The sequence below is a fragment of the Cryptomeria japonica genome, chromosome 3 (assembly GCF_030272615.1).
Source record: "Cryptomeria japonica chromosome 3, Sugi_1.0, whole genome shotgun sequence".
Taxonomy (NCBI): domain Eukaryota; kingdom Viridiplantae; phylum Streptophyta; class Pinopsida; order Cupressales; family Cupressaceae; genus Cryptomeria; species Cryptomeria japonica.
The window spans coordinates 369,725,333-369,746,749 of record NC_081407.1 but is presented as its reverse complement, the minus strand read 5'-3'; the positions used below and the strand labels follow the sequence as shown (position 1 = coordinate 369,746,749).

General features: G+C 35.4%; 1 pseudogene; it reads right to left on the bottom strand.

Annotated features, from left to right (window-relative positions):
- Positions 1-14,851: 14,851 nt before the first annotated feature.
- Positions 14,852-15,794, bottom strand: LOC131060481 (uncharacterized; annotated as a pseudogene).
- Between the last annotated feature and the right edge of the window lie 5,623 nt (positions 15,795-21,417).

Genomic DNA, 21,417 nt, shown 5'->3' with positions numbered 1-21,417 from the left:
CAACTAAAGGGGAACCTATCCATCTGTGTGAATAATGTTGATCTTGTAAATTGCAACTTCACACCTATTTCCTATACACAAAAAGAAAGGGGAATTTTTTGGAAATAGGAGTTTTCTTAAGTCAAACCCTAGTTTAAGAATTAACCTTGAATGAAATAATACTAAAATAAATATATACGTCAGATCTGCAATTGTTGATGATGATGCTTTGCTTCTTCAATGTATTTGCATATATTATATGAAATGGCAATAATATTATAGAACCCTCATCACACACACATTCTTGTACATGAGTGATGTAATTTTTCTCCATAATGGTTGAATGAAGAATATTCACCTTTGAAGATCTTTGAAAATACTTGATGATGAATGCTTCACGGATGTTAAATTGCTTGAAGATGTCAACTTATGATGCTTGGATGAAATTAGGTTGATCAAATAAATTTATATAGGGGCATATGTCTAGGTCAATTACTAATTGGACTGACCTCCAATGGTCATCTAGAGCCATAAAGTTAAATTCCCATTAGAGAGTTAGGGCCTTCTCTAATTAGTTATTTTGTTATAAAATAGATAAAAATGTTTGAGTAACATTCTGGGTAAGAGCATGTGGTTTATCTTTTAGTTTCTATGTTGTTGTGTTGTAAAGTCTTCCTATATGTTCATGTTTAGTTTTTCCTTTATTAAATATTAATAAGAAGCATATAAATTATCTAATAGTAACTATGCTACATAAACTTCTCATCTCTTAATTAATGAACAAAAAATAAATTTTATAATAATATTTTATATGCATTATATATATAATATTTATTGTGTGATATATATTGTTCACATTTATGATATATAGAAATATAGATCTACATGATAAAGAAGATAAGTACCCACCCTTTTTAATTTTTCTTTTTTAATTTATATTTATTTTATATATTTTTAATAGAGTTGAAAATCCCATTGAATTAATAATACACAATAAATCTCGAAAAAATCTTATAATACTACCACCTAGCCAAAACGAAACAAGCTACTAACACAAATAAAATCATAGAACAATCTAATCCAGAGCAAACTAAAACTACCATGGGATGATATCATCTCCCCACTCAATGATATTTATAAAAACACCCTTTCAACTAGTTGAGTTAATTCCAACATCTTGAGGACAAGACATGATTTTGAAAGCAGGGATGATGTTACTAGGGAAAATAATTTAACAAAGATACATAGTAGGAAAGTATTAAAAAACCAACTCTAATAGGGTTATGGAGCTCGAGACGGTAATTTATATTTAAGAAGAAATATAATTTGTAATTGAAATATCCCAATAGGAGAATACACATATAAATTAAAATATAGTCTAACAAAAGTAGAGGGCGTAAAAGAATCAATGTAAGCAATATATTTAATATGAGACAAATAGGAAGAAGACTAGTTTCAAATGGATATATGATAAATGAGATATGTAATGGAATTGCGGGAATGTACTTATATAATATATATCATTATATTTAAATTCATCAAAAAAATTATGTAACCTTATGCAACGTTCTCTAACTTTCCATTTAAGATTTATTTTGATCTTTTTCAATTCCTCAATAAAGATCAATACATAATTCCTATCCTATTATTAAGTTTTGGGTATAAATACAATATAGAGAGAATACTTGGAGAACAAAAATATGTTCTATGATCCCTCACTTTTCTTGCTAAAAATTAGAATCCTATTTTTCTTGTTATTGATAAATAAAAAGTTAAGGTTCAATCTTTATTAAGTTTGCTTATAGTTCATTGTTTGAGCTCCCTCCTAAGTAAGTTTTTAGAGAAAGGTTTTCATTAAAAACACTATCCTTAAAGTCAACTTGTTTTGGTGGACTATCACCGATAATAAAATCCCCACCCATGATAATTTAGAAAAAAAAAAGATATTGGATTATTTATAAGATGTGTGATATGCATAAAATTTATTAAAATAATTATTTTCAAAAGAAAAAGAAAACTAGGGTAATTGGAAATCTATATAGTTGATTTGTATTTGAATCCTTCAAAATAAATGTTATATTTAATTTCATTATAAGCTAAAGACAACTATGTTTTCAATATATGAATTTCTTTTATGTGTTTATTTAGTAGCTTGCATCTCAAATTTATGCTTTTTGTGAAATATAAAAAAATATTTTATATACCCATACACATCCTATTGGCATTCTAATGCAATTTTGTATGACCGGTAAATGATATGGTTGTCATTGTTGGCAACATCATCTCCTTAGTCTTCCCAATCCTTAGGGAGTAAGAAAATCGGGCAATGAGTAAACCGACAGATAGTAAGTATACTAGAAAGCAGTAGACCGACAAGTAGTAGACCAGCAAGCAGTAAGGCGATCGGGTAGCGGTGAGTAGATTGGTAAAGAAGACATCCACCAAATAAGCTAAGACTAAACCGGTACACAGGAAGGAATCAGCTAGACAAGGTTTTGATCAGTTCACCGGAAAAGTAGGTAACCGATAGACTGGTAATGTTCAATTACAACCAGCTAAATAAAAAATCTTCTCTCAGTCAACCAACGGACATATCGGCATGTTTGACAGTATTGACAAAGATTCCTGCATGATTTCAGAAGCACAATTTAAGGCTTGACAATGAAATTTTGAAAGGTATGTTTTGGAGGGAAAAGTTGGCGAAAGACTTAAGGGTCTATAAATAAACATATCTCATTGTTGAGATGGTTGTTATCAAGGTGAATGAATTTAATGTGAAAAAGGACACAGGGGGGTTTTGGAGCATGCAAAACTGAGTGACAGAAGACCGGTAGAGTGGGGGTTTCACAGAGCAGTGACTCAGGTGACAGAGGATTGGTAGTGCAAGATTCAAGTACCAACAAACCAGCAGAAGGCAGAGTTGTGAAGGACAGGCACAATCGATACAGACCAAGACTAATATCTAATTGTGATCTGATCAGGTGAATGTGTAGCTTTTTGTATCTGATCATTCATCTATTGTTTTGAAATACCTACAGCTTAAATCCCTTAATTGGGTGGACTTTAACAGGTCCCATTGTATAAACCCGTTATCCGAGTAACATCTTAATAGATGTTCTAAGTACTTTAATTAGGATACCTTTAATAGTGTAAAGGCACTAACCGGCCTTGATCAAAATCCATTAACTGGGTGGCCCCTAACCAATGTCTTTGTAATCTCCTAACAGGGATGGTTCTTCACGGGGCGTACTCCAGAAGAGTACAAATTTTGTGAGTTTCTACTCACACCGTGGTTTTCTCCCTATTGGGTTTCCATGAGATAAGTTTGTGTGTCTTTGTGTATCTTTTCATGTATGTATAATCTTCTGTAGTAAATGTGTACATTGTGTGAGATTCTGTGAGAAGCGAGAACCCAGTCAAGATCTGATGTCGGTCATAGATCACATGCAACTCCTCACACAACGGATGATCAAAGATCAAAATAGCTGAATGAAGATAATTTTGACATGAGAGAGAAATAGAGACAAATAAGAGAATTTGGAGAAGACTCTCACCGATCTATCACTTCACTAGTGAAGGTGAGAGTATAGTGCTTATTATATAGAAAAATATAAGCATATACATCCAAGGGGTGCTTTAACTCCTATTCCCCATAAAAAGTTGGAGGTTTTACCTTCTTGGTAAATGCCAAAACATGTGGTATAACCTCCTTACATGAAAACAAAAAAGGAGTTGAGAAAGTTGGCACATAAGGCCAAAAGAGGGTGTGAAACCCAAGTACCCCATAACCCACTTAGGAAATGACAAAATAGTGGTTATGAGAGGTGGCACAACAAGCCAAAAGAGGGTGTGTAACTCAATTACCCATATGAGGTGGAGAGTTATACATGTAGCTGAAGTATTTCACCACGTGTCCTCATATAAACCACTCCAATTAACCTAAGTAAGCTTAAATAATATATGTATAAGAAAAATAAATACCCCCTAACATAAGGAAAATAAAAAACCTACACTAACACCCCCCCTTAAGCATAGCTTAGGTGGGTGAAAATATGGGTCCTGGCAAATGCAACCATGTTAGGTACCCATGTACATAGATAGCCCCCCCAAAAGAAGAAGCCCCCCATAAGAGGAATAGCCCCTCAGAAATAAGGAGAGAAAGAAAGAAGGACTAAGAAGTCCCTCCTGAAGTAGAAACCTATCGTATCCCAAGGAGAGATCGCAAATGAAGGATCTTGCTTTCGGTCAAGGGTTTGGTGAAGATGTCCGCAGTTTGCTCCATTGTAGAACAATACTTAAGATCAACATTGCCTTCCTGAATGAGCTCCCGAATATAGTGCATATGTATCTCAATGTGTTTCATCCTTCGGTGATGAACTAGATTTCTTGAGATCTATATAGCACTTTGATTATCACAAAAGATGATAGTAGGCTTCCGAACTGGAATACCAAACTCAGTGAGAATATTTTGAAGCCAAATAGCCTCAGTGGTGGCATTAACTGCCCCTCGATACTTAGCCTTTGTTGATGAAAGAGAAATTGCAGACTACTTCTTACTCGACCAACAAACTGGACCAGAACCAAGTGAGAAGCAATACCCTGAAGTGGACTTGCGGTCCTGAGAATCACCCACCCAATCTGAATCCGTATATCCTACCAAGTCAATATCCATGCCTGCTGCATACTGAATTCCATAATTGTGAGTACCCTGAATGTAGTGGAGAATCCGCTTAGCTGCTTTCCAATGCAACTCATGTGGCTCCTGCATGAATCTAGAGACCATGCCCACTGCATATGAAATGTCAGGTCTCGTATGAGTCAAGTAGATGAGGCTCCCAACAATTTGTCGATACAAAGTGCTATCAACCAAGGGTGAAGAGCACTTAGCCTCAAGTTTGACCCTAGATAAAAAAGGAGTAGGTGCAGGCTTACAATTAGCCATGCAAAATCTAGAGAGCATATCGAGTGCATACTTGGGTTGTCCAAGGAACATGACTGAAGAAGATTGAGTAATCTCAATTCCCAAGAAGTAATGTAGAAGACCCAAGTCTGACATCAAAAATCTATCATGTAGGGCAGTTTTCACTACCTTGATGGTGGATGAGTGACTCCTTGTGATCAACATAGAGAACTAGAAATGTGAGAGTATCATCCTGGTGCAGAATGGAGATGTTCGGATTAGAATGGAATCGAGTAAAACCAACTGTCAGAAGGAAGGAGTCCATCTTGGCATACCAATCTCGAGGAGCTTGTTTGAGGCCATAGAGAGACTTTCGAACTCGACACACAAGTGAAGGATCTTGAACAAACCCTTGTGGCTGCTCCATGAAGATTTCCTCCTAAAGGTCACCATGAAGAAATGCACTCTTGACATCCATTTGATGAACTTCCCAACAATGGGTTGCAGCAATAGCAAGGACAAGCCGGATGGAATTCATCTTAGCAACTGGAGCAAAAGTCTCAGAGTAATCAACCCCTGGAACTTGGGAAAAGCCTTTTGCTACCAAGCGAGCCTTATACTTATCAACCGACCCATCTGCTACAAATTTTGTTTGATAGATCCACTTGCATTGAACAAGTTTCCTTCCCTTTGGAAGAGGAACTAAATCCCATGTGTGATTCCTTTCCAAGGAATTAAACTCTTCTTGCATTGCACCATCCCATTCGGGAACACCTGTAGCTTCTTGAAAAGACTATGGATCAGAAGCTGAAGCAATGAAGAGATGTGGAGCTTGCTGAAATTGTGACCTAGTTCTTCTAGTATCTAATGGATCACCAAGCCAATCTCCCACTGACTCAAAAGTTTGTCGAGCCCAAAGAGGCATTGAAGCTAGAGTGTCTGGGGAGAATCATCAACCTCTGAAGGATGACTATGAGAAGAATGTGAATCCTCACCATCACTGTCACCATCTGAAGTGGAGGAAGAAGACTCCTCATCAGGATTAGGAGGATTAAAATCCTCAAAAGAACTATCATCATCATGTAATGTCTCCAATGTGATAGTGGATGGAGAAGTGGTATGAGAAGAAATAGAGAAACTCTCCTCAAAACAAACACTCCTCTCAATGAACAACTCATGTGTAGAGGGATGGAGAAGTCTATACCCTTTGACATCATCTAGATACCCAACAAATATGCAAGGCTTTCTCTGTGGATCCATAGCCTTGCATTTTTCTGGTAGAATGTGGGCCCATGCAAGAGAACCAAACACTCTGAAATGCTTAAGTGTAGGTTTTCGACTGGTCCAAGCTTGAAAAGGAGTTACCTCCTTCACAACTTTATGAGGAACTTGGTTCTAGATGTAACATGCACAATTGATGGCCTCTGCCCAATACTGAGGTGCCAAATACTTGGAGTGAATCATACAATTTGCCATCTCCTTCAAGGACCTATTCTTCCGTTCAGTGACACCATTCTGCTAAGGACTGTATGGAACTGTGTGCTACATGTTGATACCTTCTGAAGCACAAAATTGTTCAAACTAATTATTAACATATACACCCCCATTATTTATACATAGAATCTTGATGAACTTTCCAGATTGTTTCTCTACAAAAACTTTGAAATATAGAAAACTCTCAAATACCTCAGACTTTTGTTTGAGAAATTAAACCCATGTAAATCTAGAAAAGTCATCAATAAATGTTAAGATATATCTAGCCCCGTTGAAAGATGGTTGCGGAAATGGTCCTGCCAAGTCACTATGTACCAACTCCAATAGCTGTGGAGCTCTCCATGCTTTGCCTTTATCATACTTTTCCTCAGGATGCTTACCAAGAATACATCTCTAGCAAACTCCATCAGAAAATTAGATAGAAGACAACCCTGAAACCATGTCCTGTTGCCTGAGTTGTTGCAAGTAACGATAGTTCAAGTGGCCAAATTGTTGATGCCACAAACAACTAATCTCATCTGCATGAGTGAGTAAAACTATTGAAGGAGAGTCAGGAACAAAGTGAGAAAACTGATATAATCTGGATTGGTGATCTACTTTTCCCACAACAATAGTAGACCCATTATGCATTTCATTGATTACCACTATATCTGGTGTGAACTCAACTCACTTGCTAGAACCAGTGTGAGTGATCTCATAAACAAATAAGAGATTAGTTGATAAAGATGGAACACAAAGGAAATCCTTAAATTTTCCTTTGCCCACATCAACAAACCCTCTCCCATGCACTTCAATAGGAGTGTCATCACCCATTAGTATGGAAGGCATAGAACATGGCTCTAAAGAGGAGAAATCATCGTTTGAAAAAACCATGTGGTGTGAAGCACCCGAGTCAATTATCCAAGAATTTGGTTGTGAAGCAACAACAACTAGGGCCTTACCGTTTCCTTTCCCTTTACTCTTATCTATATCCTTAGAAGATCCTTCTAATGAACTCTATTTGACTGAATCAGGCACCTTGATATTATTCTTTTCAAGAAGATTTGAAAGGTGATCAATTTGTTTCTTTAAACACTTATGTTCATCATGAACAATCCTCTTACAATAAGAACACTTGACCTTCTCCTTCTTAGGTTGTTCACCTCTTGATGAAGAGGTCTGATTATCTGCTTTTGAAGTAGCAGATTTCTGATCTTTTTTCTTCTCTCCTTGGTTCTTTTGTTTCTTATCTTGCTTACTAGACCCTTTTTGTTCTTTTGTGCCTTGATTTACAACTAAGGCATGTGACTTAGAGGGTTTTATTGTACCCATTTGAACCAATTTTTCTTGCTCCCTAGTGAGTTCTGCAACAAATTCATCCAGAGAAGGCATTTTGAATGTGGTACCTAGGGCACATTTTGTAGCATAGAATGTAGAAACAAACACTGAATAGTTAGGACCAAGCTTAGAAAGAATACTCAAGATCAGTTGCTTATCATCTTTCTTAGTTCCACACCATTCCAACTGCAATCTTACAGACTTAAGTTTAGTGAAGAAGTCTTGTATAGTATCAAAATTGGTTGGATTGAACCCTATGAGTTCATTCTCTAACTGATGACCTCTTAGCTCATCCTTCTTACCAAAGAGGTTTTCCAAAGTGGTCCACACTGCATTTGGTGTAGTGGTAGATTCAATGTGAAAAAGAAGGTCTAGAGAGACTGACATACATAGAGTACCAAAATCTTCATCACATTTATTAAACCATTTAATCTTTTTTGCAGCATCTTGAGCTTCAGTTTCAAGTCCCATAGTAACACGGAGATATCCATATCTTTTCAGATATATTATCATCTTATATTTCCATTCAAAATAATTATATGGTGTTAAAAGTGGAACTATAGATGCATCCGTGATAGTAGAAAAGAAGATTGAAAAGAATCAAGAAAAGTGTAAGAAAGAAGGCACAAGAGACACCCACCCTTTTCAGTAGTCTCAGAAATCACCCCCCCCCCCCCCCCCCCAAAAAAAATATTACAAGGTTGGCACTTTATAATTAGTGCATTTACAAGGCTTTTTATCAGATTACAATTCTTTTAAGAAACCAATAGAGATTTTAAATACAAATAATTTGAGACAAGATCTAAAACAAATTAGCCTTATAACTTTTTAATTTATCTCAATACCTTTCAAACAACTATTAGTTTTTGAAAAACAGAGTTGTGAGGAGAAAGATATGACCAGTTGAAGAGAAAAAGAAGCAGCTGATACAACCTTTAATATTTGATAGAAAAAGACAAAAAATTTCAATTAGACCTAGAATAATGGAGAGTTCTCATTTCTTTCTTTCCGTCAAGTATTTGTTTGCAAAACTCTGACACCCGAGGCAAAAGTTGTGCAACTTTTAAGAAAGGTTGCTGAATTTCCCTAATAGAAAAATGGCTTAGGCCCTATTCAAGCTCGATTTCTGAAAAATTTATTAACTTTATAGAAATACCATCCAAAACCCAAAAGTTTTTCGATGCTGAAAAGAAAACCCAGAAATCATTTTTTGTGTAAGTGAACAAAAGTTGGAACACTAAAGCCGAAATGAAAACAGCTCCAGTAAAAAGATTTTACTCTGATTTTTTTACTGTGTCCTCCAAACTCTGATTTTGGTGAAGTAAAAGTCACTTTTGATTTTTTCAAGCCTTACAGACATTCTAGAAATTCTTATTAAGCTTCCAATATTACCACAAAGCTGCAATCACCCAGATCTGACAAGAACACATACATGTAAACCAAATTTTAACTAGAAGCTATTTTCCTTTAAACTGTTCTGTTTCTCTAGATCATATGAGAATGCAAGAGAAGAGCATACTTAGTTTTTAAGGAAAATATTAGCTATATAAAAGTCTCAAATCCTTCAAATAAATCAAAAAACAAATGAGCTATACCAGACAATAAGCTCTGATACTATGTGAGATTCTGCGAGAAGCGAGAACCGAGCCAAGATCTGATGTCAGTTGTAGATCACATGCAACTCCTCACGCAATGGATGATCGAAGATCAAAATAGTTGAATGAAGATAATTTTGACATGAGAGAGAAATAGAGACAAATAAGAGAATTTGGAGAAGACTCTCACCGAGCTATCACTTCACTAGTGAAGGTGAGAGTATAGTGCTTATTATATAGAAAAATATAAGCATATACATCCAAGGGGTGCTTTAACTCCTATTCCCCATAAAAAGTGGGAGGTTTTACCTTCTTGGTAAATGCCAAAACATGTGGCATAACCTCCTTACATGAAGACAAAAAAGGAGTTGAGAAAGTTGGCACATAAGGCCAAAAGAGGGTGTGAAACCCAACTACCCCATAACCCACTTAGGAAATGACAAAATAGTGGTTATGAGAGGTGGCACAACAAGCCAAAAGAGGGTGTGTAACTCAACTACCCATATGAGGTGGAGAGTTACACATGTAGCTGAAGTATTTAGCCACTTGTCCTTATATAAACCACTCCTATTAACCTAATCAAGCTTAAATAATATATGTGTAGGAAAAATAAATACCCCCTAACATAAGGAAAATAAAAAACCTACACTAACGCATTGGTGAATTGTTAATTAGTTCATACTTAAAGCAAAAGTATCAATTAGTAAAAACCGGGAATGTACTAATTCACCCCTCCGCTCTCAGTACCGGTTGGGTCTAACACATCCTTAAGTTGTTAAATGTGTTTGAAGACTAGGATTAATGATCAACACCAAAGCTATAGGGAAAATCAGAAAGCCACCTAGAGTTACTGAATAAACATATGAAAGAAAAAGAATAGAAAATGATAAAAACAAAAAAGTAGTGGCAAACACAAATTTTACAAATTATACTTGATTAGCAATATACTCCCTCTAGTAAAGGCAAATCCCTCTTGGGTTCATTGGTAGTATTCTCTTTTCGTGAAGAATCATGTTAGATATTATAGTTTTGTTTTAGTATTTGATAACTAGTATTTTAGACTACCTACCTAGGAGACATTGCATGATCTCACAATGTTTGCATTGCATTAAGTGAATGGTGTGAAGTATACAAGTACGACAATAAGATAATGAAACTCATTGTCAACATAAGTTCTATATTATTTTGAAAAAAAATGATAATGCATAAGGGATACAATACAAATATCGTTTCCTACAGAGAACTCATCTCTTTTCCTATGCTTCCACTGTACGTGAATTTGTCCAATGAGGTTTGTGTGTTTATGCCATTGGTGATTTATACCAATGAGGAATTATTGTTTTCTCCATTAGTGAGTGTGCCTAATTTGAGTGCTTTGGTTATACCATTGGTGATTTTTCCCAATGTTAAATTGATGTTTTACTCAATTGATGGATTTTCCCAATTAAGTTTGTGTGTTTATGCTAGTGTTGAATATGCCCAATGAGGATTTATTTTTTTCTCCATTGGTGAATGTGCCCAATATGAGTGCTTTTTATTCCATTGGTATTTGCACTCAATGAGGTTTTGTATTTGATCCATCATGTGGTGTTGATTGAATTTTGTTTACCGTTGTGATGCATCAATGTGTGTGTAAACTCCTTCAAAATGTGTCTCATGTGAATGTGTATTTGTCACCTATAAGACCATCTCTTAGCATAGTTTTGATTCGGTGAGGTTGGTAAGTGTGGAAACCACTCTTGGGGATCAAAGGATCGTGGACATATTTGAAGATAATATCTCAATGATAAAGATTCTTTATGTTAAAATTCCTTTTGGCCATATGATGTAATTAATGTTGATAGGATGCTTGAGTCCTCAAATTGTACATGATAATCTATATTTCATTGGATCTCCTATTTAGGGATGATTTGTATTATGCCAACTAAGTTATATCATATTGGATTATGTTTACGTGCCTCAACATTGGAGTGGAGCATGTATATTTATCAAGTATTCTTTCAATTATTTCCTTTTATGGTCTTAAAATGAATGTAGGCATCTTCTTTTGGGTTTTAAAATGACTCGTAAGCTAGATAACATTCAATTTGGGTTTGATCCTTGTGGTTAGATATCTCCTTAGTTTGAGATGAAATGTAAATGAGTTTTTATTTGTCTTTGAAACCATTATGGATCTCTTGTGTAGTCTTATCAATAATCAAAAGAGTGGAATCAGTCTTTCTTCCTTCCTTAGAGAAGTGTGTAGGAGCATCAGGGAGGTCACAATATCCTTTCATCCATTCTCTTTCACATGTCAAATATGTCGAGTGCATAGGAGATAAAAAGCTTTGTTTGGCCTTGAGTCATTTTCTCTCTTTTTGAGTCTATTGTTTGTCGGGTGCATTTTTAGGTACTTCCAATATGTTTGGCATGTCCTGGGGACGAAACTATAGCTTGAGTTTGTTCACTAGTCAGGACACCAAGACCAACCTGAGACTATAGTTCACAGTCAAGATTACAATGTTGGGATTGGAATCCAACACCAAAGTTGGACTCCAACACTAGATTGGGACTCCAACGCCTTGGTGCTAGTATCCTTTCCCGGTGCTAAAGTCCTCAATCACTCTCTTTTGTTGTTTCGTCATTTGATTGTTTCTTTCACTCGTTTCTGAAGGAAACGTTATGTACAAAAGTTATCCCTCTTGACCTCAAGACTCTTCTCATGTTCTCCTTTTATTAGTAAATGTCATACATCAAGATTTATGACATTTTCTTGCCTTCGGAAGTGTGTTGTTGTCATTCTAGGTGGTGGAGTATTAGTACTCTCCTAGTTAGGCAGCTTCTTGTGAAGGTTGGCCCTTGTATTTGATGTTGTATGAAGTTTTTTTTATTGGATTTGAAGTGCATGTACCCTCACCTTGTTCCTTGTTTCAAAAATTGACAATCTCGTCTAGCCAAGTGGTGTTGCCTCCTAGGAATTTCATCATTGGTGCTGATTTTTTAGTATGTTGTTACAATTGTTAAGTGTGTCTAGGTATGGTTTGGAGGTTGATGATTGCCTCTCCCTATCCCAATATCCTATTGCGAGAGAACATGGTTATGGGTTAGTGTCTAGTCATTGTATATGTTCTATCTTCCCTCTTAGATTCATCATAATGTATTCGTCCCATGATTGTCATGTCTTATGCTAGTACCACCTTGCTTGTGCAATGACGAGGTTGTTATTGTTGTCTCTACATTTGTGTAATTATGTCTCACACGACACATGTGTGTACATCAAAGTGCAAATATGACATGTTGTTGCACCTTTGGTGGTGTTGTTTTTTTTCAAATAAACATAATAAATTGTTCTATCAATTTTTTTCCTTGATATCTCAAACGAAACATTGCACCAACGTAAAAAAATGTTTTGTCAAGTTTTACACTTGATATCTTAAACGAGACATTATACAACTCTGACATAATTATACTCAATAATAAGAAACAATAACAAAGTCCAACATGTACAATTCACGATACTACCTTACAACAAATGAAAACCCATACTAGATGCAATGGTGTTCTACTATAGACCGGTTCCTCTAACAACAAATTATTTGGGACCCTTCAAAATATTTTCCATATATTTCCAAATGATGTTGACATGTATAATCTACGCAAAGCATGCAGCCTAGAACTCATAGTTTCCAAAACACCATATTGCAAAAAGAATGATACAACTCCACGCAGAAACATAATGATATGTAGGAAGGACCTTTTTACCACATATTACATACAGAACTGGGTCAAAAGCTCTTTCTCAAACTAAAAGGAACTCGCTTTACAAGTTCCATCACATTCAAATTTCAAAATGCTTGGAACAGCCAGAAAGCATTTCTCCAGTTTTCTGTTAAAGAATTTCCACATTATCCTCTAAATATTTATGTAGATATGAACATTAATTTAATGCTGGCTGAAATGAAAGCATTTTCTCACCTTTTTTTAAAGACTTCCACATTACCCTCTACATATTTATGTAGATATGAACACAATTCAATGTTGGCCTGAATGATGGCATAACTAATTATTTACATAATTGCTAGTTATATCATTAGGAACATAAAATGTTACAAAAGGATAGCATGTCCTTGAAAAGATACAAACATTTTAAATGAAATATGTTGTGACCTTATTAGGTTAGAAACAATTTGAGAGGCAAGTTTTCTTGAAAGGAATAGTTACTGTAGAATGTAAAGAGAATGATATCTTCTATGACACTTAGAACATGCTTTTTAAACTTTTAAATCCACTAAATATAGGTTTCCAAAGATATGCCAAAGTGCAGAAAGGCCATTATTTTTACAATTATTGAGGATGCAGCCACATGACAATCGACAGGTTATGGTAATGATGGTGCCAACATCCTCCAAGTATATATAAAATCAAGCAGCAAGTAAATCCCAAACGAGTTGAATTGGATCAACTGTAAGGAGGATTCTGAGTTTTCAGAGGACAGCAAGTTTTGCCAAGCATCTCCAAATCTGAGCATGAGATTAAGACACCTAATAACCAAAAGGAAAATCCTCATTGGCAGGTCAAGGAGTTTTCAATAATTGGATTTTTGGGCCAATTCTCAAGCCTCGCTACTATGATATTAATCATGGTGCCTTTGACCCCAAAGGTCTACCAAGATCCAAAACTATTAGCAATAGCATATGAAAAGATAAAATAATTAGAGATACCAAGTTTGGCCTTACGGGTTCTCTAAATGGCAAAATTTACATTTTTCCTTCCTGAAATCCTTTCAAGCATCCGAATTGTTCTTTTTTTCTTATTTGGAATTCCTTCCTGAAATCCTTTCAAGCATCCGAATTGTTAAAGTTTGGCTGCAATAGGCATATTCTAGTATAAACCTGTATGAAACAAATTTGTGACAAATCATGCAATAATTGCAGTTTTGAAAGTTTTTTTGGGTGCCGTTTTTCAAAATGTGGCAGCTTGCTTGAGAGGACTTCATAATTATTAGTAAAACAAATGATATATTTTTTTTCAAGTGTTTATTATCCCATTTACCAAGTTAATTCACATACATTCTGAATGTTTGTCATTGTAGCACTTTCGAAAGAAACATTTTTTGCTACATATTTTAAAAACAAACCTTATCTCAGATGTAATAAATAATGATTCACGAATAGAAGGGACAAAATTCTTCTTAAGACTATCCAGTATAAGAAAGAGATCAAAGAGATGCAGATGTAGCAGGATTATGCGAAAATACGTGGAACAAAGAAACGTGGCACCTAAATTACACGATTTCAGGTAAAACTAGATTGACAACTAATTCTTAAGTTCTTTAAGATTGAAAACAAATTGAGCATAATAAAGTAGTAATCAGTTGAAGTCATATTTTCTACATAATCATGCTGGAGATGCCTTGAATATACAAAGAAACTAAAATAAAGGCAAACCTTATATCAAAATTAATAATGTAACTCACATTTTAGGCATGAAGGATGTTAGGTGACAGCTAAATAACCAGTGCGTAATGAAAGGGGTTTGTGGAAAAATAAAATAAAAAATAAGTACAACTTCTACTTCATTTCTTCATTTAAGAGCAACCTGAGTAATCAGAATCATCAGTTACCCCTTGTATATATCGACCACAATAAATTTGTCGGTGAATTACCATCATCAAAACCTTTCAGAGCCTTAAACTTCTGCAGAGCAGTGTGTTTGTCATACAAACTCTCTAATACATATACGGATCCCTTCCATCCCTCTCCAACACCCTGCCTGCCCAATGTAGGAACAATCCATTCTACCAACTCCTTAACAAACCCCATCAGAGAACAAAAGTTCAGTAATGGGTAGAATGCGAAGCAACTGAATACCTAACTTGCATTCTCTCCATCCAGCAGGACCACACCACAGCCCACTGTCCCTCTTATTTGCCCACAATACACCCATAATGTGGTTCTGCTGCACAAATTGAGACTCGTAAACAGTTCTATTCAAAGGAACGTGCCACCAGGCCACGGCTGACCTCATTTCCAATGCAGCCAAGGTAGATCCAATCCCAGCGAAATTGGTATCTCCATAAGCCGAACCTAATAGTACCGCAGAATAGTATGCATTCAAGGATTCACTAGTGCTCTCCTGGTTTTTTCCATCTGCAAATTCTGTGAGCCCGCCAGCCCAAGAATGCAGCTTCCACAGATCAAAATTCCTCAGACGAGGGTACAACGCCCCTTCTTCAGGATTCACAGTCATGAAATATTTCACAACGGAATACACCTGGGGCTTAAACGTCCTAGCCCAATGGTGATCGAGCTTGGCAAGCACTGCAATTGCATAGCTAAAGTGTAGAAATTTGCAGCTACCCTGCATAGCAGAAAAGAAAGAAGCAAACAAAATAGAGAAGAAAATCAAAACTGAATGAATGCAATTCAATCATATTCATTATGAATCTGTATGAATTACAAAAGATATATATATATATATCACGGGAGCATAAATTATGCATGAAATTTATGAAGATGTACATCAGTTAAACTGAAATTATGAGGTAGAGTTTAAGTGAGTCTAATTCGCAGTTCTCCATAGTTAACTTAATGTAAAACAGAGAATGCGATATAAGTTCATCATGATCTCCACAAATCATGGAGAAAGACTGGACGCTAACCCCCCATTGAGCCTAACTAAGGAGAGATTTGGGTCCTAGCAACAAAGCTTGATCAGTAACCCAATTACAAAGAAGAAAGGAGAAAACCCAATTGAGAGAAACTCCTAACCATTTAATTAAAACTAAAGATGAAAGTTGCAATTGTTGATGAAGAAGAATTACAAATGAATTCACACTACAACAGGATTGTACAAAATCATAGAAACCACTGCATGAGTACCTCTGGGATACTTTAAAAATGTAGTTGTACATATTTTGTATTTCTCAAATGGATGAACAAACAGGGACACGGTCTCTGAATACAGAAACTGATCATCTAAAGACAGAAAGATATGAATCTATAGAAATATGCTCCAAGCTGAAGAACTGCAAAATGTCCTCTGGTTAGGATGATGTTATTGTTTATCCATTGCTCAATAATGTCCCAATAGAAAGAAACTCTGGAAGCACTCGAGGATGCGACTTTAGAATCTCATATAGTTAGGAACCCTGCTAGAAAGAATCTTTAAGAGCAAACAAAATTGCAACATTGAAATCTCATGTAGAAAGGAATTTAGAACAAAGAAAACTTTTGGCTACCAATAGAAGAAGAGTGCGAAAGTTATTGGTTAATAGCAACTTAAATCTTCTATTTTATTCAAAAAGAAACCTATACTAGATGCTTTAAGCAAAAACTGCATCTAAACTTTCTAAAAGTTCATTTTTTTTACTAATCTCCAAATTTCCAAATCTTTATCATGTAGTGCTTGCAAAACATGCACAATTTTTAAAGAATCAACATAGGAAGAAACGAAGGAGCATGTAAAAATTAGGGGACGAATACGCATGCATCTAGAGACAAAGGTCTACGTCAGCTCCCATAAAGATGGTAATCTTCATAAATCTGCCTGCAAATAATTGTGTTTAGCTTCTTCTTCCAAGCTCAGATATTGCAAACCTGCAAACAAAGTACAGATCTGCACAAAGATCTAGCTAGAAAAGAAGAAAAGAAAAACTTGCAGATAGTAAAACATTGAAGAAAATAGAAACAAATCTTATATTAACGTGTCTTCTTTACAGGATATTGGGCAGACATTTGTAGTCGTAAACTAGTATACACAATTTGAACCCACAACAATCAAATAAAGCTTGTTGAACTGATCACTAAAGTCTACAACTTAAAGCACCACGGTATTGAAACTATAGACTTCGTCTGAGCACGGAACAACAATTTTGGTCTTTAACTCAACCATGTTGGAAGGAGTAAATTAATTATTACTTATCACGATGTAGATAGGTTTGCCAGCAAAGGCAAGGAAGGACTGTCGACAGAGACAAGGAGGACCCTCGTGCTATTTTTTTTTGCCGCTCAACGCTGTCATCACCTCATGTTGCCTTCAGTCGCTCAACGTAGTCCTTAGCCGGTCAACCGCCGTCTTCAGCAGGCCATGCACAGACTCCAGCCGCCCACATTATTTTTTGTCGTATCTCACACCTGCCCATAATCAATGTTTATCTTACTCTCTAGAAGAGTCTATGTAATAATATTTGTCTATAAAATAGAGATGCGTGAGACTACAACCTCAGTGTTCAAGTTCCATTTCTGAGTTACTGTGTGTTCAAAGTTCTTGTCTGTTCTGCCTTCAAGACAAGTGCAGCAAATTAAACCAATCAAAATTAGGAAAAAATCGACCAGAATCAATAGAATGGAATTCTAAATGCTGCAAATCCTACTCTTTATACTGTTCTAGAGGACCTCAAAAGTGATCATCATCATATTTGAAATTTATGGAATGCGAGATAGGTCTAGAGGACATTAAAGGTTATTATTATCATATTTGAAATCCTTCTAATGGGTGTTTTTAAGTCTGTGCCGATTTCATTGAACTGTCTTCTATAAACCCCTAAACATTGATAAAAAGTTCTAAATAAAAGTAGATTGGAAAATATGTAAAAAATAAAATCAGTAAATAGCATAGTAATTTAAGAATCAATGTTTCTGAAATGTTTTGGATCACATTCTATGATCTATCATAAATTTGATAGAAAGTATCATTCTGATGATGATACATGGCAGAAAAGTTGATGTAAAAAAACATCACACAATCTAATTCACCAGCATTAATTCTGGTATATGAATTGTGAAAACTTAATATCTATTATTAACATAATAACTATTCAAAAATTCACCTTTGTAGAACTCTAAATTGTGACTCTTGATCTTCCATTAGTTGTATTTGTAATAAATTTTATATCAAGACTTAATGAGTTTGGAAACCTACATTTAAAAAATCAACTCGATTCCTTAAAATATTTAAGAGTGGAATAAAACAAAACAAAAGTAAAATGCCTTGCTGAAGGGGGCGGCGAGGTGGACGTGAGCAGAGACCGGATAGCAAGTACTAAAGCGGTCCAAGATCCGCTCTTTTTCATCTCCAACCTGATTAAACATGTCGGAAAGCAAGGCCAATCTGAGTAGACCTTTGAAGTTCCCCGAGATAGAAAGGCGAGAGCTGAGATTCAATGGAGCAGAGCTATAAAGAAGCAATGTTTGGCCATTGTTGAACTGGATCTTGTGCTTGGTAGAGTCATTGGAGTAAGAGACACCCAATACGACGTGTATGGTGGGAAATTTGAGCTTCCCCACCTCGACAATGCAAGTGATATAAGGGCTGTCTCGCACAAGGGGAACCCTCATAGGACCCGGGACCATAAGAGTTAGACTAAGGTCGTCAAAGTGGGTCAGTAAGTGAGTGCACTGTGGTATTTGTTGTTGCCGAAACTTGACGATCTTTCCTTCTAAGAAACTTTTTTATCGTGGCAAGGGAGTTGTAATAGCCCGAATCTAGGGGAAGAGCAGTAATTACTCTTCATATTTCAATAATCCTTCATTTTTTTTCACATTCAATCTTTCAATTATTAACTTTAAAAAAATCAAAAAACTAAAAATAATAAAGTTTGCATGTACTAATAACCATTCATTTTTTTATGTTTTTGGACTATAATTGGTTCATGTATGCATTTTTATTAGTATCCATAGTGCACACTACTGGAGCACTTGTGCATAAGTATTGGTGATTTTAAGTGCACGGTTATTGGGACATCTTCAAGCAAGTATCGGGCGACACTTTGAAATGTGTACTTTTTGACCCTTGTGTGCATAACGGATCCCACAACATGTATCATTGCTACTTAAAAGCCAAAACAATAGCTTTAAGTAGTCGAGTCGCATGCGGAAGCAACAAATAAAATCGTTAAAATCTGATCTACCATTTAGAATTTGTGGGTTTGCGAAGTTAGCTATAACGGCTCCTGATGTGCTTCCCCTATAGACTTTTGGCTTGTTAGTGAAATACATGAACCCTAAATTTCAAAGTGAGAATGGTAACTTATAAAATGTAAATTGTGATCTATAAATTAATTATATTAAAATTTTATGAAATTGAATGTTTTTATGTCGAAATAGAAACTCTTGTTAAGGTTCTACACAAAAATAACGATTTCTAAACGTTCTTGTTCAATTTGTAAAATTAAAAACTATAAAAAGAAATAACTTGCATAGAAACTCTAGGATTATTATTGTGATCCTTATCATCTTACACATTGTTTAAAATCTAACTATTAAACATGAAAAGTATACAACCAACCAAGGTTGAAATAAAGTTTTTGGTAATTGATAATTTATGTGTAATTTAAATATCGATAGGATTGTCCACAACAATGAAAAGATGATGATAAGGTCTAGAAGTGATGTGTTGATAGCTATAAGCTTTAGTATTACAATTTGTCTTCACTTTGAGGCACATCTTAATCTCAAAATGACCATGTATTATAAAATTAAGGCTACATATTTCTTAGTTTATAAACCCCTCAATCAATTAAGTCTTTAGTTAGAGTTAGAGTTCGTTAATTAGAGTTACAATAATGCTTATACTAGATAAAATAAGGATTATAATAATGAATAAAATCAGCTAGATATTCAATATGTTTCATTCAATTGTTTGATTTGGTTCCTTGAATTTTTTTGGCTTCCAATGAAATTTGAATTTTTTTAAAAAAATTAGAAGTTTGATTCTATGGATGTTTAGTAATATTTTTAGGTGAATTTGTTTTTTAAATCTTAGAAGTGTTTTAAAATTCATGGATTTCATTAGCTTTTTTTATGACTAATGTACTCATAAAATTGCAGGCATTTGATAGTTGAATCATTTTTGTGATGATACTGCCTAAATTGTGAATATTGACAGTGAGATTTTTTTTTTTTGTTTGTTAAATCACGGTCGCAATGGTAATATATTAATGATAATAAAATATACAAAATACTGCATATGCAGTTCATAGTTGTTATCAGAGCCTTTGTGCCCTATATAACACTAACCACAAGCTAAGAGCAAAAATACTATCTAAACCAGCCTTCAAGAATCAAGCATGAAATCCTTACAAAATTCATGCTAACTATGACAAAACATACTAAACAGATGTGCCCTATATGGCACTAACAAAGACCTATTGTGCCAAAACTATAGCTTGGATAAAAACCAAAATCCCAACCTTCCCAAATTTTAAACAAAGAAAAGTAGACTAAGCCTTATCTGCAGAGGAGCTCCCAAGGGTTGGTCCATGCTTCTTTCCATTTCCTTTCACCTTTAGCATTCTTTGATCATCATACACACAGTCCCCATGCAGTGGAAGGGGGTGGAAGGGGTTGTTTGGCAACACAAATGACCTCCTTCTAAAGATCACTCTCTGGGGCTATCACGAGGCCTTTTCATCAGGTGTTGGGTAGAATCCATAACTTCTTCCTATTCTCTAGATTCCACCATCTTAGGAGTCCATGGTACATATCCTTTGGCCAACATATATTCCTTCCACCAATCACCTCCAGGAGTGGCTTTCTAACCTAGCCACATTTGTAGGAATTCAATGTTTCTTGCAATACATGGCTTTCTTTCTTCAAATGCAGCCTCATCCTTGATGATGAGGATCGGTCTCTTGGGAATGAGCTTCCCAATTACACTTGGAACCCTAGGCCCATTTCTATCCACATAATCTTCTGGATATGGGACCTTCAATTCTTCATCCACATTGTCTACTGTCAAATTAAAATCCTATAGGATTTATTTTTGGAAGAGGGAATGACATAATAAAGTGACTTCAAATTTCTTTAGACCCATCACTTGTAGAATAGTAACAAATATTTCTGGGATATCTGCATTTACCCGATATCGATGTTTTGCCTCAATGAAATCCTCCCCTAGGACTTGTTTCACAACCCTATTGATAAGGTTATCCTCTGATTCAAGAATCTCTCTCCACCTCTTATCCATGATGGGTCCAAGGAAAGACATTTGCCTATTTTGCAACAACAAACGCATAGTGGACTCCCTGAAAACTAGACTTAACCTTAATAAACACTTTCTTTAGTAAGCTTCTTTCACAAGCTTGGCTATTTAATCTTTTTTCTGAAGGGAAGGGTATCGGTTTATAATGGAGAGAAATATCTCAAGGCACTC